This window comes from Hylobates moloch, unplaced genomic scaffold (assembly GCF_009828535.3).
Source record: "Hylobates moloch isolate HMO894 unplaced genomic scaffold, HMol_V3 SCAFFOLD_5, whole genome shotgun sequence".
NCBI classification, from domain to species: Eukaryota; Metazoa; Chordata; class Mammalia; order Primates; family Hylobatidae; genus Hylobates; species Hylobates moloch.
In genome coordinates, this window is record NW_026652280.1 from 93,167,634 (window position 1) to 93,192,170 (window position 24,537).

Here is a 24,537-nt window from a genome sequence, read left to right on the forward strand (position 1 = left end):
TCACCCAGGCTGGAGTGCAGTGGCACGATTTCGGCTCACCGAAACCTCTACCTCCCAGGTTCAAGCGATTCTCCCACCTCCGCCTCCCAAGTAGCTGGGATTACAGGCACCCACTATCATGCTCAGCTAATTTTTGTGTTTTTGCAGAGACTGGGTTTCACCATGTTGGCCAGGCTGGTCTCGAACTCCTGACCTCAGGTGATCTGCCCACCTTGGCCTCCCAAAGCGCTGGGATTACAAGCGTGAGCCACCGTGCCCAGCACCCCCCGAAAATTTAATTTTTAAAATTTAAACTACATATGTTACTTTTTTCTTTCTTTTTTTTTTTTTTTGGAGGCCGGGGGAGACAGGGTCTCACTCTGTCACCTAGGCTGGAGTGCAGTGGTGCAATCATGGCTCACTGCAACCTTGACCTCTGAGGATCAGGCTCCCAACTCAGCTTCCTGAGTAGCTGGGACATTTGGATCCCAAGTAGCTGGGACAGTCACCACCATGCCTGGCTAATTTTCGTAATTTTTGTAGAGACAAGATTTCGCCAGGTTTCCCAGGCTGGTCTCAAACTCCCGGGCTCAAGCAATCCTCCCATCTCGGTCTCCCAAAGTGCTGGGATTACAGGAATGAGCCACCACGCCCTACCCATCTGTTACTTTTATAATAAATCTTGACATACACTATCAAAAAAAGAAACATAGTACAATACATATGAAGAACTCTTCATCTTAACAAAATTGCTTGTCAGGATCTATAGGTACTAATGTGGGGAAATCAACAGGTATTATGAAATGATAAAAGCAATGTGTATGGCAGGTTCAAATTTGAGTACAGGGTACTACAGAAATAATATAATTGAATTCATCTATGTACAGACTGTCTCTTGACAAGACAAAAAACTGTTCCCAGGCCACGCAGTTGCTTCTGGAAAGAGCAGCAAGGAATAGAGGTGAGGTGGGGTGGTAGGGCAATGGCCTTTCACCTGTTTGTTTAAATCGCTAATGCAATGTTACCTATCAGCAAAGGAATACCTGGAGACTCTGTGGGTTTGCCTGAATGTCTTTCTGATGCTCCTTGGCTCAGCTTTCTCAGTGGCCATCCAAATGCCTTCCATTCCTCACCAGACACGCCCGTCCTGGACAAGCAATCTCCCAGCCTCAGGAGATGGACTTTGCCATTTCCAAACAGTTTGCCAGAGGAGTAGATGTTAAAGATTACATTGCAAAAGATGGAGTCATTTGGTTGCCTTTGGGCATGTTTTTCTTTTTTCTTTTCCTTTTTTTTTTTTTTTTTTTTTTTGAGACAAGGTCTTGCTCTGTTGCCCAGGCTGGCCTCAAGCAATCCTCCTGCCTCAGCCTCGAAAGTAGCTGGGACTACAGGGGTGTTTGCCACCACACCCAGCTAATTTTTTGGGTCAGCCAGGCACAGTAGCTCACGCCTATAATCCTAGCACTTTGGGAGGCCAAGGTGGAAGGGTCACCTGTGATCAGGAATTCGAGACCAGCCTGGCCAACATGACAAAACCTCATCTCTACTAAAAACACAAAAATTAGCTGGGCATGATGGCACATGCCTGTAATCCCAGCTACTTGGGAGGCTGAGGCAGGAGAATCGCTTGAACCTGGGAGGTGAAGGTTGCAGTGAGCTGAGATTGCGCCACTGCATTCCAGTCCGGGCAACAGAGCGAGACTCTATCTCAAAAAAAAAAAAAAAAAAAAAAAAAAAAAAAAAGAGACAGGGTCTCACCACATTGCCCAGGCTGGTCTCAAACTCCTGGGCTCAAACAATGCTCCCGCCTCCGCCTCCCAAAGTGCTGGGATTACAGGCATGAGCCACCACACCCAGCCTTGGCCATGTTTTTCAAGCCACCAAAAAACAAAAACAAAAAAACACCCACCTTCCTAACTCCCTTGTGCCCCTGTTCACTTGCACCCTAAGAGAGCTTGTCCATTATGCAGAGGTCCGACCTCCCAGTGAGAGGTGAAACCTGAGGGCCTGGCCCTGTGCAGTTACCCCCCTGAATCCTCACAGCTGCTTTATGAGGAACTGCTGTTGGCTCCATTTTCCAGATTAAGAAAAATAATGAATAGGTCAATTAAACCCAAAGTCAGAGTTGATAAGCAGCAGAGCAGGAATTTGAACCCAGGCCATGACTCTAGAATCCACTGTTGGCCATTTCACCCTGGAGACCCAAACGGGAGTACACAGGAAGATGCCCAAACAAGGACATCATGGTGTTACAAAGGCTTTAAAAACTCAGAACCAAGGAGGGAGAAAATGCTGAGGGTTACATCATCCTCCTTAAAGAGATTTATCAGTGTGCCCCTGAACTCTGGCCCACGATAAACGGTCGTGGCAGTAAGATAAACAGACCAAGTACACAGCAGATCGGCTTTGCTGCTAAAGGGGGGAACACATTCTAACATTCCTGAGGCGCACTGTCCAAGGGCAGGGCAGGCAAGCAACACACGATAAATATCCAAGGCATCACCCCATCCACCAGCTGCTGTCGTGGCTGGAGACGCAGTCCACAGTCAGGGCTCTTTATGACCAGCTCATCTAAACAGTCTGCGCCTGAGTCAGAAGCTGCTTCCCAGCTGAACAAGAACCCCAGCTGCAGTGTCTACATCTCAGAGCAGCTCTGCCTGAACCTAGCTCTGAAAAGCTAGGTCCAGCATCCCCCTAGACCACACTCACAGACAAGGCTCTCTCCTCTTACCACCTGGCCTGTTTACTGAAGTTTTTCCTTCACTCATGTTTTCTTTTTTCCTTAGCTTAAGTAATTATGTCCTGGAAATCACAGGTTTGATACATTAGTTGCATTTTACAAATACATGTGAGAATTTTTAAATGTGTAACATAAGTATCATCTTCAGTACCACCTCTTAGAAAAGACTACCAGATGTTAGCTGGTTTTTCCAGAAAAGGGGGTTTCAGTGGCCAAACTGGGGGCACACCAGACTAAACAATTTTTTAACTGCCACAGGACTTCTCAGAGCCTTTAACATGCCAACGTACATTGACAATCTCAAAGAGAAGGCTACAGTATCACAGGGAATTTGCCAACACTATTGGACTAGGGGATGTTTAAAAATTTTATCTCCAAAGAGACTAATGTTCTCCAGACGATAGTTTGGGTAAGTCCACTTTAAACTGCTCTTCAGATCCTCTACAAACAAGTCTCCCAAACATTCCCAGAGGCTGGGAGGTTACATTCTATAAAACTGGCAGGAGTGAGGATGAGACACAGGCAATAAACACACAGAAAGAAAGGAAGACAGGAAATAAGGAATTGGAGCTTTCTCTAATCTACAACTTTCTGTGGCAGTGATTAAGAAATTAGAATCTCGCTATTTGGATTCAAGAAGTTTTGCAGATAAAGGACAATAAAAAGCAGTTTTCAAAACGCTGTCCCTAATTAAGGATGCTAAAAGGAAGCACACCCTTTTGCACAATCGTTAGCCACAGTGTTTATAAAATCCTGGCGACAACCAACTCACTTAAAAACCACATTAAGGAACATCTTATTGTTCCAGTGCAAACTGTAATTCTTAAACAACAGGCGATGATTTTGAGGAATTTGGGTGAAAACCAGCTTCTCCTCCTTTCTAGGTTTCCTTTAGAGCTTCTAATGGCAATATGTTGTCTGTGATGAAGATTTAGACAAGTAGGAAGATGCAGAGATGGAGCCCCATAATTTGGCCCACTGCTTACATCAGTAGAAAGAGAGGGAGTCATCCTGATGTGGGCAACTGGAACATCAAATTATGTGAAAGGGGGAAACCTTCAGAACCTCCAGCCAATTGCCACTTCACTCTAAACTTCCTACACAGGAGAGGAAAGAGAACTTAGTAAAAGTTAGTAAAAATTATTTCTGTAATAACTAAAATACATCCAAGTAGCAACCCTAATGCTACTTAAAGATAAAATGCTCACATGCACTATAATATCAATGAGCCACAAAGCTTGAGTGCTAATAAAATCCACTCAACTGGCCAGGCACAGTGGCTCATGCCTGTAATGCCAGCACTTTAGGAGGCCGAAGAGGGCGGATCACCTGAGGTCGGAAGTTCGAGACCAGCCTGACCATATGGTGAAACCCTCATGTCTTAAAAATACAAAATTAGCCGGGCATGGTGGCGCATGCCTGTAATCCCAGCTACTCGGGAGGCTGAGGTAGGAGAATTGCTCGAACCTGGGAGGCGGAGGTTGTGGTGAGCCGAGATTGTTCCACTGCACTCCAGCCTGAGCAACAAGAACAAAACTCTGTCTCAAAAAAAAGAAAAAAAAAAAAATCCACTCGACTTACATGTGGTATTAGATCCAAATCTGAGATTCCATCAACTATAATGTAAGTGGAACCAACCTAACCCAATAACCACTAATCAACAAATAACTACCAAGGGACCACCCACCCAGTCAACCAACTACCAAACTACCCATAAAAACCCAATTGGATTCATCCTAGACTACTCTCTCCCACCAAATCCACTCTCCCTGAATCCTGTTAGCTGCCTCTACGTTGTTCCCTAGCCCAGCAGCCATCAGCTAATGTCAGGCCCCTTTACTGGTCACTCTATCTAAGCCTACAAATAAAAACTCTTCCCAAATCTCCCCACTGAACCCAGAGGGTAACCTCATACCCCTCAGGCACACCTCCTTCTCAGGAACCAACAAAATACTTCTAAAGCTAGGTAGAGGCAGACAGGACAAATTGGGCACAAAACATTAGAAAACTGAAAGGAAATGAAATTAATAGAAGTGTAATTCAGTGCCTGCAAACCATCATCTTCACTAATTACTAACTTTGCTATTTATAGAATTTCCAGGCCAGGCATGGTGGCTCATTCATGCCTGTAATCCCAGTATGTTGGGAGGCCAAAGTGGGTGGATCGCTTGAGCTTAGGAGTTCAGGATCAGCCTGGGCAACACAGTGAGACCCCATTTCTACAGAAAATACAAAAATTGCCGGGCGCGGTGGCTCACGCTTGTAATCCCAGCACTTTGGGAGGCCGAGGCGGGCGGATCACGAGGTCAGGAGATCGAGACCACAGTGAAACCCCGTCTCTACTAAAAATACAAAAAATTAGCCGGGCGTGGTGGCGGGCGCCTGTAGTCCCAGCTACTCGGAGAGGCTGAGGCAGGAGAATGGCGTGAACCCGGGAGGCGGAGCTTGCAGTGAGCCGAGATCGCGCCACTGCACTCCAGCCTGGGTGACAGAGCGAGACTCCGTCAAAAAAAAAAAAAAAAAAAAAAAAAATTAACCAGGCATGGTGGCATGTGCCAGTAGTCCCAGCTACTCAGGAGACTGAGGTGGGAGGATTGAGCCCAGAAGATCAAGGCTGCAGTAAGCCCTGTTCATGCCACTGCACTCTAGCCTGGGTTACAAAGAGAGACCTCACCTCAAAGAAAAAAGAAAATGAGTTATAGGTTACTTTTCTCACATCCCAAGAATTTCCAAGTATACACTGATTGCTGAGAAATTACAGTCAATTGTTAAATAACTGAGTTAGTCACAGGGCGAGGTGGCTCACGCCTGTAATCCCAGCACTTTGGGAGGCCAAGGCGGGCAGATCACAAGGTCAGGAGATCAAGACCATCCTGGCCAATATGGTGAAACCCCATCTCTACTAAAAATACAAAAATTAGCTGGGTATGGTGGAGCACACCTGTAATCCCAGCTACTCGAGAGGCTGAGGCTTGAACCCGGGAGGCAGCAACTGCAGTGAGCCGAGGTCATGCCACTGCACTCCAGCCTGGGCAACAGAGCGAGACTCCATCTCAAAAATAAATAAATACATAACTGAGTTAGTCATAGCCAAATACCTTTTTAAAACACAAGTATGAGCAAAAACAAGACTTTTCAAAAAAACTTTCAAACTATTTTACAGCAATAAACACAAACACACTTGTTTTAAAATGTGAAAAATGGGTGTGTTTCACTGTATTTGATATTATAGGCTCAGGGTCTAAGGTCTTAAAAAACATCCCAGCATCTGGCCGGGTGCCGTGGCTCACACCTGTAATCCCAGCACTTTGGGAAGCCAAGGTGGGCAGATCATGAGGTCAGGAGTTCGAGACTAGCCTGGTCAACATGGTGAAACCCCCCACCTCTACTAAAAATACAAAAATTAGCTGGGCATGGTGGCAGGTGCCTGTAATCCCAGCTACTCAGGAGCCTGAGGCAGAAGAATCCCTTGAACCCAGGAGGCAGAGGTTGTAGTGAGCCGAGATCATGCCACTGCACTCCAGCCTGGGCGATAGAGTGAGACTCCGCCTCAAAATAAATAAATAAATAAATAAATAAATAAATAAATAAATAAATAAATAAATTTTATTAATGGCATTTCTTTCCATTATGAAGACCATAAAACACAGGTGTATTAGCAGCACCTGTCGTTTTATCACCAAAGAAATCAGATCTTCTCCTGTCATTGACTGTTTTAGATAGCACAAACAATCCTTTATGCCATTGCTACATGAACATTATAGTAGTTATTAGACTCACTGTTAGATCTTGTTATTACACATTTTAATACAGATGTGCATTTATTGCTATATCTAAAAATTTTATTTCTGATATCTATTTCAGTATCATTGGTTTCCTTTGCAATTCTATGTATATTATTATGGGGAAAGAAAGAGTACAGTCTTCAGAGAGCCCAAGGGGTCCAAGACATATTAAGTTAACAACTCTGGCTACAATTAATAATTTTTAGAACCAAAAAGTAAAAGGACTTCAAAATTTGGGCCACAGCCCATAGTTTTTCCAACTACACACCACAGCACCACTGTCTATTAGCACCACTGATGTGGTTTGGCTGTGTCCCCACCCAAATCTCATCTTAAACTGTAGTTCCCATTTGTAGTTCCTCATTTGTCAAATGAGACACAGATTAATGGAACCATTCCTGCCAGGGCAAGACCTCAGTCATCTCTCATGCAGACTCTTGGAAGTCACTGAAAATGGGTCTCTCCACAAATATGGCCCACCCACCACCACCAGAGTTATCCTCTTAGACCATAAATACAATCATTCATGTTACTCCTGGCTTGAACACCTTCTACTGTACCTTACCATCTACAGAAGAGGTCGGCAAACTTTCCATAAAGGGCCAAAGAGTAAATTTTTTTTTTTTTTTTTTTTTTTTTTGAGAGACAGAATCTCACTCTGTCACCCAGGCTGGAGTACAGTGGCATGATCCCAGCTCACTGCAACCTCTGCCTTCTGGGTTCAAGCAATTCTCGTGTCTCAACACCCAAGTAGCTGGGATTACAGGCAAGCACCACCAAGCCCAGCTAATTTTTGTATTTTTAGTAGAGACAGGATTTCCCCATGTTGGCTAGGATGGTCTTGAACTCCTGACCTCAAGGGATCTGCCCACCTCAACCTCCCAAAGTGCTGGAATTACAGGCATGAGCCACCGCGCCTGGCCTGGATAGTAAATATTTAGGTTTTGTGGTCCACACAGTCTCTTTGCAACTATTTGGATCTATTGTTGCAGTGTGAAAGTGTCCATAGACAGTACATAAATAAATGAGTGCGGCCTGTGTTCCAATAAAACTTTATAAAAATAGGCAGAGGACCAGATATGGCCCACGTGCCATAGTTTTCCCACCTACACACCACAGCACCACTGTCTAATAGCACCACTGGTGTGGCTTGGCTATGTCCCCGCCCAAATCTCATCTTAAATTGTAGTTCCCATAATCCCCACAGGTCACAGGAGGGACCTGGTGGGAGGTAATTGAATCATGGGAACAGTTACCCCCATGCTGCTGTTCTCACAAGATCTGATGGTTTTATAAGGAACTTTTCCCCCTCTTCTCTCTGTACTTCTCCTTGCTGCTGCCTTGTGAAGAAGGACATGTTTGCTTCCCCTTCTGCCATGATTGTAAGTTTCCTGAGGCTTCCCCAGCCCTGTGGAACTGGGAGTCAATGAAACTCTTTCCTTTATAAATTACCCAGTCTCAGGTATTTCTTCACAGCAGTGTTGAGAACAGACTAATACAACCACTGTTCAATAGAAGTTTCTGCAACGATGGAAATGTTTTGTATGTACACTGTCCAGGGCATTAGCCACAAGCCACATGTACCTATTGAACACTGGATATGCTTAGTATGGCTGAGCTTAATTTTAAATTTGATTTAATTAATTTAACTAGCCACGTGACTGGAGGGTAGCACAGTCAAATCAAAGGTAACTTTTATGCAACTTTTGAGGTTCTTTAGAACCCAGCCAGCAACATAACTGATCTTCCCAACACCTCCCAAGGACTCAGCACCAAGCTCCAAAGCCAGTGAGTGGGCAACTCCAGGTACTCTCACACTCCTGCACTTCCCGCTACTGGACACTTCTTTGCTCAGAAGGTCCTTTGTCTTCTGAATTCACCCCCTTAAGCCCCACTGTTCACCAACCCCACCCCTGCCATGGGCCTTCTAGGACAGTCCGGTGAAAGGTGTTGCTCTTCGTGCCTCTGGAAGGCACTGCAATGAGACCTGTGCAGCAAATTGTGCACACTTTCTCTGTCTTTACTTCCTCACTCTAAGATAGTGGAAGACGAGGCGATGTCCCTAGCACAGGGCCTGTAAAATTAGTAAGAATGCACTGTTTGTAAAATGAACACACTTTCATTTAAAAAAATACATGTTTGGGCCAGGTACAGTGGCTCACGTCTGTAATCCCAGCACTTTGGGAGGCCGAGGTGGGCAGATCACAAGGTCAGGAGATAAAGACCATCCTGGCTAACAAAGTGAAACCCTGTCTCTACTAAAAATAAAAAAAATTAGCCGGGCATGGTAGTGGGTGCCTGTAGTCCCAGCTACTCGGGAGGCTGAAGCAGAAGAATCACTTGAACCCGGGAGGCAGAGGTTGCAGTGAGCTGAGATAGCACTACTGCACTCCAGCCTGGGTGACAGCGAGACTCCGTCTCAATAAATAAATAAATAAATATTTTGTTTTTGCTTATATTTGTGTTTTTAAAAATGATTTGGCTATGAATAGCTCAGTTATTTAACAACTGACTGTGACTTCTCAGTAATCAATGATGTATACCACAGAAATTAACCAGGCATGGTGGCATGTGCCTGCAGTCCCAGCTATTCAGGAAGCTGAGGCAGGAGGATAGACTGAGCCCTAACATAAGCTCTAACTTTCTAAAAAATAATAATAATGTCTTTCTGAAATTAATAGACTTACCTAAAAACCTGTTTATCACATTTTTTAAGGGCTAGACTCTAGACACAGATGGGAAGTCTAAAGCTCAAACGGACATCAGATCTACAGCAGGGAGGTTAGGCTACCTGGGCTAACACTCCATTCTGCCACTGAATGATCTCACTCTCTCAAAAACTCCATTTTCCTCATCTGTAAAATGGGCTGCCAATGTCTATACCTTGCAGGAATGGTACACACTAAGCACAGTACCGAGAGGCATAAATAGCAGTTGCCTAGCAGAAAAAAATACCCCCATGTACACACGAAATGGAGGAGGCACAAAAACTAGACTTGGCACAGGCGGAAGTGTAGAAACGTGAGGGTGACCATGGGGTTTCAGTGCTCTAGCTGCTCTAAATCCGGACAGGGCAGGGCATGCCCTTTACACAGAGCTGTGCTCCCTAACGTCCTCGCATACTGTCTATATCATTAGTAGCGCTCCTATGCTGTGCCCAGCACTGAAGTCACTCAGGGCAGGTCAATTCACACACCTCGGCCATCGGCCAGACAGACCGCAAGCTGTGTGCTGCCGCCCTGACTGCTCAGATGACAACCTGCCATCCATACCGATGTCATGACCACGGCACACTAAAGTCTGGAAGCTGCAATTTTTGCAGCTTCTGGGGATTTCTCTAAACAGATAAGACTGAAGTCAGTCCGGTTTTTCTGACCAAAGGCCCCGTTTCCCCTCTTACTCAGCTGTCTTACTCCCCGGGCTGGGTGCCAAATGACTCAGCCATTGTTAACAATCAAACCCATCCACAGAGAGAAGGCCTCAGAGGGGACTGAACAATGGGCGGGGTCCACCTTAAAGCTGGATCCAAGAGTAGTTTGGGACCCTGTCAGTCCTGTTGGAAGAAGCTCCTAATCTGAAGAAATTCTTGTCCCCTCATATGGTGGTACTAATCTACATGGAGTAATTTTTCCTGATTAATTTTTCCTAATTATAAAATCCCCACTACAATCAATCCGCATTGTCTTCCAAGTGTGGATATAATAAAGCAAGTCGAGGCTGGGCACAGTGGCTCACACCTGTAATCCCAGCACTTTGGGAGGCCGAGGTGGGTGGATCACCTGAGGTCAAGAGTTCAAGACCAGCCTGGCCAACAATGGTGAAACACTGTCTCTAGTAAAAATACAAAAATTAGCTGGGTGTGGCGGCACGTGCCTGTAGTCCCAGCTACTCGGGAGGCTGAGGCACGAGAATCGCTTGAACCCAGGAGGCGGAGGTTGCAGTGAGCCAAGATCGTGCCATTACACTCCAGCCTGGACAACAAGAGCGAAACTGCATCTCTAAATAAATAAATAAAATAAAGTGAGTCTCTCCCCTGACCCCATCCATCCAGCCCAACTCTCCAACAGGTCAGGGTTGCTCTGTGCTAATGCCGGGCACATGACCTTGGTCCTATCGCAGGCATGGCTCTTCCAACTTTCTTCTCAAGCCTTAACACTTCTCTGTTACTCACAAAAATCACTTCAGTCTCAACCCTGGCTACACATCAAAAAGCTTAAAAAAAAAAAAAAAATGCCCTCCCCAAAACAAAACAAAATCAGCATCTCTTGGGGAGTGGGGCTGGGGTATCAGCAATTTAAAAGCTTTCCAGTTGGGTCTACCTTCGGAATCACTGTCTGCAACTAGACCTCACAGGAATCACATCACAGCGAAATCACTACTCAAGAAGACAACCCTTTATCCACATGCAGATGGACAGATAGCAAACCAGAAAAAGTATACAAAGAAAGGGAAAGGAGAGCAAGTACTGTACATGCTTGCAGAACTGGAGGTGCCCAAGACTACTGAGCGAAGCCTCCTTCAGTGCAGACATGCGGGCCACTTGTCTCAAGGCAACAAAACTGCATTCTAACAAAGAAAGGAATGATTCTGCCAGTCCCTTGGAATAAATATGCTGCAATGGTGCACAGTGAACTGGAAGAGGCATGTGTCTCCCTTTTTCTTCTGTAAAGAAGAAAAGTCACTAACAGTGAAATCTTACACAAGGAAGCAGAAGGGTGTTAGAGAAGTGAGAGGCAAGCCCATCACTCATTGGAGAGGACCTGCCCTTGATTCCTGGAACAACTCCATGGCATATCCATTTGACAGTGGGGTCAGAGAGACCCAGAGGGTCCCAAGTGACGAATGGCCAGGCTGGGACAAAGCATATTCAAAAGCAAAAGTGTGATCAGGTCCAACTCTTTTGATGGCACAGATTTCCTCTAAAATGCCACTAGCCCAGGCAATATCAGCTACCCACGGAGTGAGTTACCTGAGCACCCCAGCAGCAAAGCTTCACCCACAACAGGAACAAATATTACCCCATTTCACAGATGCCAAAACAAATGCTGGGAGAGGCCTATTTGCCCAGAAGCACATGCCAGTGCGCAGAAGGGCCCCAGAGGAAGCTGTGGAAGGGGGCACAGAGGACCTGTCTCAGCCACCCCATTTCAGGAGCTACCCAGTGCACCAACCTGGAGACCAAGGGTCTTCCAAATTCTAATCTGACATTGAATGTCAGGTGGGATGGAGGCCAGGGTTTCAGAATCAAGCTCAGTGCCTCCCAGCTGCTCACCCATGAGTCCTCACTGGTACAGTGTGCAGGTAATCAGTACTTCAGCTGGGCAGTACTGCCTTGGGTAATTGCTTAAGGGGAACCTCCAACAGGCCGGGAGAAATCTGAACCACAAAATCCAGTCCATGACTGAAACTGCCCACCCAGCCCTGGAACCCCTGTTTTTTCCAGAACATTTTATGGAAGACTTCAAGTAAAATTAAATGGCTGTAGTTACCATATTCAGTCCTTGATTTAATTCAGGTACCCCTTTCTGGTCTGAGAGCCCACTCCTGCACAGCAAATTACCCTTTAAAAATGAAAAAGAGGCCAGGTGCGGCAGCTCACACCTGTAATCCCAGCACTTTGGGAGGCCGAGGCGGGTGGATCACGATGTCAAGAGCTTGAGACCGTCCTGGCCGACATGGTGAAACCCCGTCTGTACCAAAAATACAAAAATTAGCTGGGCGTGGTGGCACGTGGCTGTAGTCCCAGCTACTCCGGAGGCTGAGGCAAGAGAATTGCTAGAACCCGGGAGGAAGAGGTGGAGGTGAGCCAAGATCATGCCACTGCACTCCAGCCTGGCGGCAGAGCAAGACTCTTGTCTCAAAAAAAAAAAGAAAAAAAAAGGCATTTTTCTATTTCTTCCAATGAACAAGGTAAAAGGAAGTTTTGTGAGTGTCTAAATCCAGAGGACCCTCCCCCGCCCCCATCCACGGGGTCCTCCCACAGTAGTGGGTGAGATCAGAGGGGCAGCTAGTGGTAGATGCCCACAGATTACACGTTTTCTCACACTACCCTACGCAGTCTAATGAACAATTTCCACATCGGCCACCCCTCCTCCCCAATTTAAAGGGAGTTGCATAACAGTCCTGACACCCCCTTTGCAGCTCCTGGAGTGTTCCCCGAGAGCAAGCCAATTTTTCCAGGACATTGGGCCAACAGTGTAATCACAGGCCACGGTGGAAGCTTCTGGTACTTCATCAGAACTCAGAAACCTGGCTGGGGGCTGCACACAGGCAGGAGGCTCCATCAGGCTTCCTGTCATAATAAATTCCTACACACCCTACCTGTGAAACTCCATTCCCATTTATTACCAAAACTGGAGCCCTGGCTTTCAAGCTTTTTCCTGAGGCCTGAAAGCTGGCCCTTCCAGCTGATGACATCACTGACAGGCTTCTGACAATGGCTCCCTGGAGCCTAAACCTCTGCTAATACCTAGCAAGGGCACATTCTTCATGGGTGAGGTCATATTCAGCTAATTACTCATCTAGCCCCCACCCCAGTGCCCAAGGCCACAGCAAGGAGATACCACTACACTTTGCTCCTCCTCCAAGGCCCTTCGCACAGCTGCAAACACTACCAGACAGCAAACACAAATGGTGGCCATCCCTGAGAAGGCGGTGGGCCGTGGGCTTGGAAGATTTTACGAATAAAAATACAAGATATCAGTTACATATGAATTTAGATAAACAACAAATCGTTTAGTGTAAGTATGTCCTATGCAACGACTTGTAACTTGTGAGAGCTGTCTGCCATACTTGGAACATACTTAAACTAAAAAGTTATTCATTGTCTATCTGAAATTCAAATTTAACTGTATTTTCTCTGGCAACCTTGGTGGGAACACAGGTGAGTCTCGAGCCCTTCGTTTGGCCTGTAGGATTTCCTAAACCATTACACAGGACAACAAATGCTCTACCAAAAACATACATAGAGTGAAATGTACTGAGAAGCTGTAAAAGCCAATGTTTAAAATACAAATGAGAGTTATCAGTCACTAGTTATATTTTAAAAATAAAAATTAACACACATACAAACGATTAACTGCTGATTATATAAGAGCCACGTGTTACCAGCGGGGTATTATAACTGTAAGATGCTATTATTTTTCCCAAAACGGTTCACCAATGAGTGAAAACTGCTGGGGAATAGGATATTCATGTAGTCTCAAAGATTACTTATCAATTACAATCACAGGTTACATAATCATTACACTAGGAGAAAGGTACTGTTTCAACAGAGAGCAGGCGGACACCACTTGAAGCAGGTGATCACACTTAGCACCACGAAGTAACAGGACAAACAGATTGTGAGCCTGTGCTGTGAGGCAATGGGAAGTACCTATGACCTCAGGAAGTGCCCTAGCCAAAAATATTCAACTTGAATTTAATCACAAGGAAACAGACAGATCTAGAATGTGGAACATTCTACAGCCAAAGACCAGCTGCACTGGCATCCCCAGGATGCTGGCTAGAAATGCAGATTCCCAGGCTCCACCCTGTTCTCCAGAATCAGAATGTGCATTTTACCAAGACCCTCCCAAGCACACTTGAGAAACACCAGTTCTACAAGACAACAGGCCTGATTTCTTCAAAAATGACAAGGTCACGAAAGACCAAAAAATGTGTAAAAGGCATGGGGGCTGTTCTTGATTAAAGGAAAAGTTGAGGTATCTGACTTTGAAACCAAATTCAATTGAGTAATCGTTAATTGGTTCCTGGATCCCAAAAAATGCCATTTTTTTTTTAAACTGCCATAAAGGACACTTGGGAGCATTTTGGGAAGTTTTACACAAGATGTTATTACTGTATCAGTGCTAACCTCTTGGGTATGCAGTGACGCTGTGGTTAGAAGAATGTCCTGGGAATGCAGAGACACTGTGGTTAGGAGAATGTCCTTTTTCTTAGAGATGCTTGTTGAAGTATGTGGGGGTGAAGGGTCATGATATGAGCTGAGTACTTTCAAATGATTCAATAAAAACACGCATGTGGCCAGGCATGGTGGCTCACTCCTGTAATCCTAGCACTTTGGGAGGCTGCGGCAGGAGGATCACTTGAGGTCAGTAGTTCAAGACCAGCTTGGCCAACCCCATCTCTACTAAAAATACAAAAATTAGCTGGGCATGGTGGCCCGTGCCTGTAATCCCAGCTACTCAGGAGACTAAGGCAGGAGAATCACTTGAACCCAGGAGGCAGAGGATGCAGTGAGCCAAGATCATGCCACTGCACTCCAGCCTGGGCGACAGAGCCAGACTCTGTCTCAAAAATAAATTAAAAAAAAAAAAAAAAAAGTGTGTGATATGCATCTTTAGAGCAAGTGATAGAGCAAGCAAATGTGGCAAAACATTAACAGTTGGAGGCTCTGGGGAAGGTTATATAAGAGTTGGCTATAATCTTCTTTCAGACTATCTATAAGAGTGGGGGTTTCCAGACCAGCCTGGACAACATAGTGAGATCCCATCTCTAAAATAAATAAATAAATGGGGTTGATTGAGGGTTTCCAATAAACTTGGGAGTGGGAAGGAAACATTATTGCTAAAATGAAAACTGTTAAAATAAGTCAAACATCTGGAAAATAAATATAACAAAAAAGTTCATTACAACTCTGGGTCTTGAGCATCTATATTAATTAACATGCACTAATTTTCTTGGCAATAACAGAAGACACACTTTCTTCCAGAAACCAATTTTTCTCTTTGGTGTCAAAACATTTAAGAAAAGCAGCAACCACTTAGGTACAGGGAGTTTGAGAAAGTTTGTCTTTTAATCTCCAAATGTAGAAGTTGGCTTTCCAGGAAAAAACACACCAGGCAAAGTAAAAATAAATCTGAAAACTTTACAGCTTTATTTGAAAATTCGAATCCTACACATTCCAACACTTGGCCATAAAAAAGAATAAAGTACAGACATAACATGGCTGAACCTTGAAAACATTCTGCTAAGTGAAATAAGTCAGTACCACCAGAACACATGTATGATTTTACCACATGAAATGTTCTGAATGGACAAATCCATAGAGACAGAGTAGATTAGTGGTTTACTGGGCCTGGTTGGGGAAGGGAAAGGGGGAGTGACTGCTAATGGATACAGGGGTTCTTCTGAGGGGATAAAAATATTCTAAAATTGGCCGGGCACAGTGGCTCACACCTGTAATCCCAACACTTTGGGAGGCCAAGGCAGGCAGAGTTTGAGACTAGCCTGGCCAACATGGTGAAACCCCATATCTACTAAAAATACAAAAATTAGTTGGATGTGGTGGCGGGCACCTATAATCCCAGCTACTCGGAAGGCTGAGGAAGGAGAATCGCTTGAACCTGGGAGATGGAGGTTGCAGTGAGCCAAGACTGCACTACTGCACTCCAGCCTGGGCAACAGAGTAAGACTCCATCTCCAAAAACAAAACAACAACAACAAAAAAACAATTCTAAAATTAAAGTGATGATAGTTGCATAATTCTGTGAATATACTAAAAATTGTATACTTTAAAGGGGTGAATTTTATGGTGTGTGAGTTACATCTCAGTAAAGCTGGTTTTGGGGGGATTTTTTTAAAGAAAGAAAATTCCTATAAATTCCTCTAGCCTGCAAACTCTTATTCTTCCTAGCAGAAGGCAGTATTGTAGTTACAAGTAGGACTAAGACAAGCCAAATCCCTTGGTCCCTGTGACCTGGACCCAGGGAGGAGGCCCAGGTTCTAGCCCAGCCCAGCTACCACAACTCACTGTGTTACCTTGATCAGGGTCTGTCCCTCTCTGAGATTCTGATTAACAGAATATCTTCCAATCTGTAAACCTGGCTGGACCAGAAGGCATCTTGAGGTTCTCCAAGGTATTCTATTAGAACCAACTCAAGTCATTTTTTTTTTTTTTTTTTTTGAGAAGGAGTCTCGCTCTGTTGCCCAGGCTGTAGTGCAGTGGTATGATCTTGCTCACTGCAACCTCCACCTCCTGGGTTCAAGGGATTATCCTGCCTCAGCCTCCCAAGTAGCTGAGACTACAGGCGCACACTACCACGCCTGGCTAATTTTTATATTTTTAGTAGAGACGGGGTTTCACCATGTTGGCCAGGCTGGTCTTGAACTCCTGACTTCAAGTGATCCACCCACCTCAGCCTCCCAGAGTGCTGAGATTACAGGCGTGAGCAACCACTCCTGGTCCAACTCAAGTCTTTTACCTCTATTTTACACAGCAGTTATTGAACTTTCGTGAGCTTAAGAGAATCATAAAATTTCACTTGGTTCATCCAAGATCAAGTTTCAGGTTCACAAAATTGAGTTACTTCCTTTAAATCAGGGGTGTCCAATCTCTTGGCTTCCCTGGGCCACACTGGAAGAAGAAGAATTGTCTTGGGCCACATATAAGATACACTAACACTAACGATAGCTGATGAGCTTTAAAAAAAAAAATGCGAAAGGATCTCATAATGTTTTGAGAAAGTTTACAAATTTGTGTTGGGCTGCATTCAAAGCTGTCCTGGGCCGCCTGCAGCCCGCAGTCTGCGGGTTGGACAAGCTTGCTTTAGATGATCTTGGGACTCTCAAACTCATACTCAGCATTGCAACTCAGTTCAAAAGACAAACATGTGATGGGAACATCATTTTCAAACTGATCATGGTGAGGATTTTTATGAAACTGTCCCAGCAAACTTTTAGGATTCCATTTACGCAAGTAATACTATGATTCCCCAACTCCACCCCAAGTGTTAATGCTGGAGGCAGAGCCAACCCATGACCTACGAATTTGGCAATCAGGGTTTTTTACACCTAATAGAGGTCAGGATGGTGAAGGGGCACATCCCTTCACCCAGGCTCATCCCTACAAACTCATTTCTCATCTTCTGGGCAGCAGAAGCCAGACATTGCAGCCACAGTGGACAAAACTCCACAGAGCCAAGGGCAATACCCTGGAAGTAATCAGCACTGATTAGTGTTTGGGGAAATCCTTGGCCGTAGCACACTCTTTGATTCAGTTTTTCCAGTCAAAGCCATCCTCGAATCATGCTGACTTGGGCCTAGAAGGAGGAAATTCTCATTCATGCCTCTCAGACAGTGCTGTCTCCTCTGCAGGAAGGAAAGGCCCACACTGGAGCAGAGGCAAGCTCAGGAGGGTCCCAAGGTGCTGATCTGGGCATCGCTTCCAGGCAGGAAGCAGCCATCCACGTAGCTGGGCTAGAGCTTCAGCTGATATTTTCCTAGCTTGGGAGAGAGGCCCTTGATATTATTTATTTATTTATTTGAATTCTTTATTTTTTGAGACAGGGTCTCACTCTGTCACCCAGGCTGGAGTGCAGAGGTGTGATCACAGCTTGCTGCAACCTCGACCCGCCAGGCTCAAGCAATCCTCCCACCTCAGCCTCCTGAGTAACTGGGACTACTGGTGTGCGCCATCATGCCTGGCTAATTGTGGGGTTTTTTTGTTCGTTTGTTTGTTTGTTTTTGTAGAGACAGGGTCTCTTTATGTTTATGTTGCCCACTCTGGCTTTGAACTTCTGGGCTCAAGCGATCCTCCCACCTTAGCCTCTCAAAGTGCTGTGTATACAGGTATGACACGGCACCTGGCCTAATACTATTTATCATCATCTTGGACTTAAGAGAATGCTTCCCAACCAGACAATGAGAGGCACCTACCAGTCCCTTCTGGGCCATCAGCTAACATCACAACTTCATTAAGCATAGACTCCAACCACCCAGATTTGTCTTAAAGGGCCCAGCCTCATCCCCTCTCAGTCCACAACTGACTGGACTGGGGTGGAACCTGACTCAATCCAAGCTGAATCAGATTCTCCCTGAGGTCTCTGCCTATGGCTACACTGAGTGAAATGTAAACAGCAGGAGCTGCAGGGCAGCCCCATTGCCTGCAGTGATAGCAGGACTCCTCTACAGAGGGAAGGGGACGAAACAGACACCAGGAAGACAAGAAACCATGGCTTTCTGATTTTGGGTTTCAAGTCTTCCTGAGGCCCTGCTGCAGGGCTGCACTTAAGTCTGTGAACCCATGGTTCATTGTAGGGATCACTGGTTGTTTCTGATGCCCAGTATTGGGGTGGGTGCATGAGACAGGAGCCTCCTAAGCACAGTCATTGGCTCAGAGCTGGGCACATGATTCAAGGAGTCTAATAGCAAATCCTGGACTTGTATAGGAGCTATAGGAGAGAGTTTTGCATTCAGCACTCTCTCTCTCCTTTCTGGCTGGGTTTGGACCTGGGAGGCATAAAGGTCCAGAGATGCCAGAAGCCCTTCTGCCACCACATAGAGCCAAAATGGATGAAGCAGACTGGAGATGAGGAGAGAGATCAAACCCTGAAGACCCGTTTGAAACTTGGGACCAAGTAATGCTTGGGGGCAGTCGGCTCTGGGATGTCTCAGTTACTGGGACAAGTGGCTCCCTCTTTTGTCTTTAAGCAGTTTCAAGTGGTTTCTACAACTTGCCACTAAACAGAAATTCACAAAATTCTCCTGACAAAGAATTTTTTCACTTAAGCCAGCTCAAGTGAGTTTCTCTCACTTGTACTCAAAAGAATGCCAAATTACCAGCCTGGTCAACATGGTGAAACCCCATCTCTACTAAAAATACAAAAATTAGCCGGACACGGTGGAGTGCGCCTGTAGTCCCAACTACTTGGGAGGCTGAGGCAGAAGAATTGCTTGAACCTGGGAGGCAGAGGTTGCAGTGAGCAGAGATCATTCCCCTGGGCAACAGAGCGAAACTCTGTCTCAAAAAAAAAAAAAAAAAAAAGGAATGCCAAATTACCAAAATGACTTATCCAGTTTACATAGCTAGAGTTTAAGGTTTATGTTCTCAAAACATCCCAATAATGCAGACAAAACTCCAGGAAATTTCCCAATTCCTCCCCAGTCTATCAGAAGAATTGATGAGAAGTTATAGGTGTCAAATGACTGTGGTCAACAGCATGACATGGCCCAATATTGGGCCTCCTGGGATTAATTCCCTCTCAGCACCCTGCTAACCATCACAAACAAACATTTCCAGTAGAAAATCACAAGTCGGGTAAAAATACGAGAACTGCTTTTGTAGCATGAGATGAAAGAAGGGATAAATCTATAATGACTAGGCCAGGTGCCACGGCTCATGGCTGTAATCCCAGCACTTTGAGAGGCAAAGGAGAGAGTATAACTTGACCCCAGGAGTTCGAGACCAGCCTGGGCAACATGGCAAAACCCCGACTCTACAAGAAAAAAACACAAATTAGCTGGGCCTGTTGATGCGTGCCTATAGTCCCAGCTACTTGGGAGGCTGAGATGGGAGGATCCCTTAAGCCTGGGAGGTTGAGACTGCAGTGAGCCGTGATCGTGCTACTGCACTCTAGCCTGGGTGACAAAGTGACACCCTGTTTTTAAAAAGTAGAAATAAATTTGCTGGGCATGGTGGCACATGCGTGTAGTCCCAGCTACTCAGGAAACTAAGGTGGCAGGATCACCTGAGCCCAGGAAGGTGGAGGCTGCAGTGAGCTGTGATCATGCCACTGCACTCTAGCCTGGGTGACAGAATAAGACCCTGTCTTAAAAAAAAAAAAAAGAAAAAAGAAAAAAAAGAAAAACCTACAGAGACTAAAGCTCCTAAAAGGTAAATAAATAACAACAAAAACCAGTAAGATCCTCTAGTCAAACAGAGCTAATGCAAATCTAAAGTTTGCCCTGCATCAAAGAGGGGGCCAAGTCCACTTGTGTCCACTACAGCCACATTTCCAGGCCAATTAGAAAAACCAGGCCAGCATGAATCACCAATTGTTCAGGATTCTAGAGGACTTGTTCAACCTAGGTTGCAGAAAACCCATACGCACCAAACACAGGTGGCTTCATGGAGAATGCAAAGTTGGGGAAGAATGGGGTCAATTGAGAAACTTTAGAAATGAAATGGTTCACCCAAACTGACCACAGAAAGAACTTCAAGAATGCTAAAATCTCTAAACTCTCTAATGAGTCTGAGAACTCTCTAAAAAGAAAGCAAAGAGGGCACTTGGGGCAAGAAAGCTGGATGAGGAACCCTTCTGGGGCTGTCTGACAGTTAAATTGTGTGGCTGGGACCACCCAGCTGGCTACAGTCAAGACAAGCTGTTCTTCGGGAAGCTTCCCTCCTAAGGGAAGCCCACAAAGAAAAGCCAAGCAGGGTTCCAGGAAGGATTTGTAAGGTAGGCTTGAGGCAATTTCAAAAACATGACCCAGGTGGCCCAAGCACATAACTGCTTTACCCTGGGTCAAGGCTACTGGCTCAAGGCATGGATTCAAGGCAGGACTGTTTGTCTTCCTGGCCCAGTGACTGCAGTGGTGGTGGGTAAGCTACTATTCTTTGGAAAATTAAGTTAGGAATGAAAAGGTTGGCTTACAGCTCATGAGCTAGCCCCACTAGTGGTGGTGGTGGTTGGTGGGGAGGGTCGTTCAGGAAAATCAAGGAGTCCTCTGAGTCCAGCCACAATCCCCTCACCACTGAAGACCTGCTGACATCCAAAAGCCCAGAGGCCCTGACAACATTTCCTGTGGCTCACAGACTAACCCAGCACACCACGGCCACTCAGCGGGAAGAGACAATGCACACACTGGCTGGTTTAGCGCTGAAAATCCCTGCCCACCTGGCTGCTTCTCTTATAAATGAGAATCATCTGGCTTTTCTTCTGAAAATAAATACTACAAGCTCATTGTAATATCATAAAGTGATACTGAAAGCAAAAAGAATCAAGTTAAATCCTTGTATCCACAGGGATACCACACAGAAATCTGGTCTGTGGAGTCCCCCAGATCTGCTGCTGCTCCAGGCTCAGCCACTTGCTTGCCAGCTAGGTGACTGTAAATGTAGCCTCAATTTCCTCAGCTGCAAAATGGGGATTAACACCATTCCTCAGACCTCATGTAAGTGACATGAGGCATAAAAAGCCACCTAGCACATAGTAAGCACTCACTCACTATGGTTAGCACTCAAATAATAGTCTAATTAAGTTTCTATAATGATCAAACTTTAACAAACATGTATCCATTCTATGATCCAAAAAAAATACAATAAAGATTTAGAAAAAAAGAGAAAAGAAAAACTCAGATGCAGTTCAACTCCTATATATGAATGGGATGGAGGGGGAGTATATTTTAAAGAAACCATGTTGGCTGGGGACGGTGGCTCACGCCTGTAATCCCAGCACTTTGGGAGGCTGAGGCGGGTGGATCACCTGAGGTCAGGAGTTCGAGACCAGCCTGGCCAACGTGGTGAAACCCCGTCTCTACTAAAAATACAAAACTTAGCCAGGCATGGCGGGATACGCCTATAGTCCCAGCTACTCAGGAGGCTTAGGCAGGAGAATCACTTGAACCCGTGAGACGGAGGTTGCAGTGAGCCGAGATCATGCCACTGCACTCCAGACTGTGTGACAAGAGCAAGATTCCATCTCAACAACAATAAAAAAAAGAAACCATGTCCTCAGACCTACCCCTTACACCTGTCAGGACTTGCAGGCATGGACTTGCAGGCATGGACCAGAAGCTGCCCCCACCTTAATGAGAGGGCCAATAGCTCAAGAGTAAGATGCAAACAGCTATCATGTTGCTGGCCAGAGGCCAGCTCCATGAGGCTAGAAGGTAACTGTTTACTTACACTCCCCTGCAGTTTCAGTTACTGTCCTGTTTGCTTTTGCTCGCCGGGTCAGGATGTATTGCTTATTATTCAACAAACACTAATCCCGCAAGAGAACCTGAGAGGCCAGCGCTGGGAGATTTGCCATCGCAGCACCCCAAAGATCTGGCTTGCTTCTTTTTTTTTGAGATGGAGTTTCACTCTTGTTGCCCAGGCTAGAGTACAATGGCACAGTCTCAGCTCACTGCAACTTCTGCCTCCCAGGTTCAAGAAATTCTCCTGCCTCAGCCTCCCAAGTAGCTGCGATTAGAGGCACCTGCAACCAGACCCAGTTAATTTTTGTATTTTTAGTACAGACGGAGTTTCACCATGTTGGCCAGGGTGGTCTTGAACTCTTGACCTCAGGTGATCTGCCCGTCTCAGCCTCTCAAAGTGCTGGGATTACAGGCATGAGCCACCATGCCCTGCCCTGGCTTAGTTTTGCACATCTCTTCACAACGTGAGATGTTCCTCTTTGCTGGGAGCATACATTAGTGCTACCCTCCCCACCACCCATGAATAAATCATGGTGATATTCTGGGCAACAAGGAAAAGAGGCAATAAAGTGAATGGTGTCCTTCCAAAAGCAAATCAGGGCACTTCTGCATTCTTTGGGAGGAAAAGAACCCTCAATAAGTTTCCACTTTCAGGGCACAAAAAAGCTAGTTCTCTTCCTTCTAGTCATTGTAGTTCTTGTTTGCTACTCAGCAACTTGAATTACAGTAAAGTCTAGTAGGAAATGCACTAGCTGGGAAAACAAGGCAAGGGGGGTGGTGACCTAGATCCCCCCAGTCAGACTAGCCCCTGGTCAGCTGTGAACCTCTGGGCATCAGTTTTCCCATCACGAAATGAAATGTCTGCATCACTAGGCTTTCCCTTAGATACAAGTTGTAGTGAACAGAGAACCAAGACACCGTTTTCCATTAAAAATTTGCTCGACTGGAATCACTTTTCTACACTTTTTCTTTAACCTATCAAATCTAATCCAACGAGAAGTAATTAACAAACCAAACCCACAAAAGTCTGATTTTCCATTCAACAGTTCTGATGATACTTAAGCAATTCTTCCTTTTTTTTTTTTTTTTTTTTTTTTTCCTGTAGAGACAGGGTCTCACTATGTTATCCAGGCTGGTGTTGAACTCCTGCCATAATGGTTCATTCCTTGAGCCCACGTGGTCGAGGCTGCAGTGAGCTATGATCATGCCACACTGCACTCCAGCCGGGGTGACAGAGCGAGACCTTGTCTTTAAAAACAACAACAACAACAAAAAAAAGGAACTAACTTCAAGCAACCCTCCCACCTCAGCCTCCCAAAGTGCTGCGATTACAGGCATGAGCAACCATGCCCAGCCCAATTGTTGCTTTTGACAGTAAACAAAGATACAACAGGTTGGATTACAGTACCACATTGTTCAACATCATCCACAGAGAACTATCTCTTCTATGCACTGGGTGCCAGCTGACAGTCAGCACAGCCTTTCCTAACAAGGGGCAGGGCACACAAAGCAGATGCCTGCAGGTAGTAACTGCCAGAGCTAAGGAGGTGCATGGGCAGAACTTTAAAATCCAGCCAGGCACAGTGGCTCACTCCTGTAATCCCAGAGCTTTGGGAGGCTGAGGCAGGAGGATCACTTGAGGCCAGGAATTTGAGACCAGCCTGGGGAACATAGTGAGACCCTGTCTCTTAAAAAAAAAAAAAAGAAAGAAAGAAAGAAAGAAAGAAAGAAAATTAATTAGCTGGGCATGGTGGAGCATGCCTAGTAGTCCCAGCTACTTGGGCAGCTGAGGCAGAAGGATCTCTTGAGCCCAGCAATTTGAGGTTATAGTGGTTGTACTCCAGCCTGGGCAACAGAGTGAGACCCCCAACTCAGGAAAAAAAAAAAAAAAGCCATCAATTCACAAACAATCAGATTCTGACAAGAACTAAGTCAGTCTTGACTTGGTGCCAAAAAGATGTCAGAAGCTTTCACACAAATCTCTCTTTTTAACAGTAAGAACAGGCCAAGCATGGTGGCTCACGCCTGTAATCCCCACACTTTGGGAGGCCAAGGCAGGTGGATCACCTGAGGTCAGGAGTTCGAGACCAGCCTGGCCAACATGGCGAAAACCCATCTCTACTAAAATACAAAAATTAACTGGGCATGGTGGCGGGCACCTGTAATCCCAGCTATTCAGGAGGCTGAGGCAGGAGAATCGCTTGAACACAGGAGGCAAATGTTGCAGTGAGCCGAGATCATGCCATTGCACTCCAGCCTGGGCAACAAGAGCGAAACTCTGTCATAAAAACAAACAAACAAAAAAAACGGTAAGAACAGGCCTCAGGCTCAAAGTCTTCAAAAAACTTTTCAGGAATTTAGTAACACGTTTTCACTGATTTTATTTATTTT

At 45.5% G+C, this 24,537-nt stretch overlaps 1 protein-coding gene across 1 annotated transcript in view; it reads right to left on the minus strand.

The window, feature by feature from the left end:
* The window catches only part of FLNB (filamin B), a 164,672-nt gene that overhangs the window by 110,693 nt on the left and 29,442 nt on the right, over positions 1 to 24,537 (minus strand). The gene's annotated exons all lie outside the window — the stretch shown is intronic.